This window comes from Hyalella azteca, unplaced genomic scaffold (genome assembly GCF_000764305.2).
Source record: "Hyalella azteca isolate HAZT.00-mixed unplaced genomic scaffold, Hazt_2.0.2 contig3946, whole genome shotgun sequence".
Lineage (NCBI taxonomy): Eukaryota > Metazoa > Arthropoda > Malacostraca > Amphipoda > Hyalellidae > Hyalella > Hyalella azteca.
In genome coordinates this window covers 156,734-159,965 of record NW_025934174.1, presented here as the reverse complement: position 1 = coordinate 159,965, position 3,232 = coordinate 156,734, and positions in this window count along the sequence as shown.

The following is a 3,232-nucleotide window of genomic DNA, read 5'->3' as shown; positions in this document are numbered from 1 at the left end:
CCTGCTTCTATTTCGGAGTATGAGTAAACGTAACTCAATTCATTGATGTTTAATTCTTGAAAATGTCGTCATCTAATTTTATTTCATAAGGCAATTGCTCTCTGTTGTTATTAGCGTTCGAGAAATTATCATGAAATTCTCGTTGATAGCATTTTTCGCACACTTTGGCGTTAGCATTTTTATGCTTTTATTTTTAGCTTCTTCAGTTGATATTTATACTTTAACAGCGTCAGAAAGCTCAAAATTGGGCAGCCTTGAGATACGAGGATGACCGACGTAAACTATGCGCGTTTTCCCAAACGTACGTCCTGCCAGATCGTGCGAGTTTCTTTAAATTATCGTTGTATAGCTGCAATAACATGTCTGCAGTTGGTTCTAGTTCGTATCTACTTGATAACTCCACATAGATAATTTGGTAGTGTTTATTACTGTCTGGTCGTTTGAATAATTTCTTGAAGCGATGAAATTAGTTGAAATAGTGATTGAGAATTGAAAAAAAGATTGACAAATACACCGCTGACGAAAGTCGCTTCTCAAAGAGTAATGTATCAAAATCGTTACGCGGGTACGAAAGCTTGACGAAGTGTAGTTTTTGATCGTGTATCCAGATAAGCGAGGTGCTGAAAAAATCGATTTTGAGGAAAATATAGCAGATGCTGCTATGGATAGACATTCATTGCTGCTGTTGCTTCGGAATCTGCTCGATCAGAGTACAACAAACGTACCAACAGAATAATTCGAGGACGGTCTACTTGCGGCGGCGAGGAGAGAGAGTGGCTTGTGGCTTCACGCTATTCCTTCAGATGCTCTTGGAACACTTCTAGATCCCGACTCCTTCCGCGTCTCAATTGCTCTTCGAGTTGGCGCAAATGTATGCGAACCCCTTAGGTACTCGTAGGAGCGTCTGATCAGCCCAAGCAGTTTATTGGATGTATTAACTGGCGTTTCAATATGCCTATAAAATTTTAGCTCCTTGTCGACACAAACTCCAAGATCTTTTTCCACGCAAGACTTCTCAATCATAACCCTCTCGTTGCAACCGTGTTTTCTCATGCTGTAAGCTTGCTGTTCATTGTTCTTGCCGAGGTGAAGTACTTTACACTTGTCAGCATTAAAACGCAGCTGCCACGTATCAGCCCAATCAACTAAACTATCAAGATCATTTTGCAGTTGCATTTTATTTGACGCATCCTTAACTGTATTATAAACTTTAGTGTCATCGGCATACATGGAGCATACGCTTGACACTACTTCTGGTAGATCGTTTATAAAAGAGACGAACAAAACAGGTTGAACTAGTATATAATTTAAGTTTTTAACCATGGCGTTACCGATGCAACTTGCTGAAGGGACGACGAAAAATTACAGTTACTAGATGGAATAAACAAGATACCTATCTAGATGAAATAAACAAGTGCAATCATTTGACTGGACACTGGAGTATAGTTCTGACAGAGAACAGGCTGGTGGACGCATTTGTCGCCACAAGTCTTAACCCCAACCGTAAAAAAAACTGGAGTATAGAGAATGTACAGATACTGTGACCGTTTATAGATCAAATAAAACAGCAAACAAATTAGAACGTAAATTATTTCTATTAATGATGCACCCCCTCAAACCATTATTTATTGGTTTTCATCTTGTACACGTTTGCTATTTTTTTTAGTGGCTGAAAATGAGAGATAATTCAACTTTGTGTGATCAAATATATTCAAAGCAGCGTTTCATGCATCGTTTGTACATAAAAAGAGACTAGACCGTGTGTTATTGCCACTGATTTTGTCATTTTGCTGTTATTGGAATTTGGGCTCGTTATAAGTTCCCACACTAGATATTAACTGTATAAATTTTGTTTATAGTACTGAATTTTACTATCGCTAACAATGAGCTTATCTTCTAAAACGTTCATGACATCCTGTTTTTCATCCACGTGTTTTCAAATCAGGTTCTTCAGCTCGAAAACACGTGGTGCAGCCTGCTTCCGCTACACTGGCTACAGATGCATACCGATTGCACAGCACACAAAAAGGCTTTTGTGAACATCAGCTATCGACTTGCGTTAATGATCAATTATTGTATTTCAAATTGGGCTTTTAATAATTATGATACCACTTATAATACTTGAGTTATGTTTTTTTTTTCTTTATGAAAGTTAACAATATGTATTAAATGTTGTTAATTTATATCATTATCAGAGATGAAGCCTTGCCCGGGCTACTTATAAACGTTCTAGGCATTTTTAAAGAACTTTTTTTTATCAAAAATCATATATTTCCCTGTTCCAATAAATTATCCTGAACAAAAGTTCGTAAAAAATTGTCACGGATATTTACATGATAATTGTGGTGCTACTAAAGAATTTTTTTGCCCATCTTTAAGAGTATCTTCCGGTTGAAGTAGAATATGTAATGCAGTGCAACATACAGTTCAAGGTCACAACGTTCGCCAACCTACCGGATCTCGAGAAAAAATATACTAAATTTAACAAGGTACATTTAATGTGAAGACGATTTGGGCCATTTTTCTTTCTTTATAATATATGTTATGACAATTGGTTTAGTTGCGCTCTACCTTATATGTTCAAGCAAATAATTTTAACTCCTGTTAACGTGTATTAACAATTCTGTGGGTAAACTTATTTTGTACGTCGAGTTTCGAGATGCCGCTAAACACCTGAATACCAACGTCGTAGTACCAGAATAAACCGTAAATTTGTAAAACTACTACAATCGTTTCTTTGTCTACTTCTTTCTCACCCCCCTGAGGTGACTCCGTCTACGCCACACCCCCACTACCACCCCAGACCCAGGCGCCTGACCCCAGCTACTCCCGCTCCCAACTATCCCCCAAAATTCCCTCACCTCCTCCTTGTCTCCACGCTCCCTATTTATTTACCCTCACTGCACCCCCATCTATGAGGGAGGTCGGTATACGCAGTGTGTCGGCAGCTTTGGTGTCTATCAAATCGATAATTCCTCGATAAATTCACTTTTCTTCGATATCTTACATTTTTTGTCCACTGCGTGAAACAATATTCATCGATCCTTATTCAGACGGTTACCAACAGCAGAAAACGGATCTACCAAATTGAGAACTTTCAATTTCCAGGGCAACCAAGCATTACCGTCCGTCGTACTTGCATTTAAAATAAGTTTTTTAATTGTCTTTTTATTTATACAAGCAATCAAAATGTGAAAAATTGAGCCGAGTTTTACAAATGCTTTGAGATAGA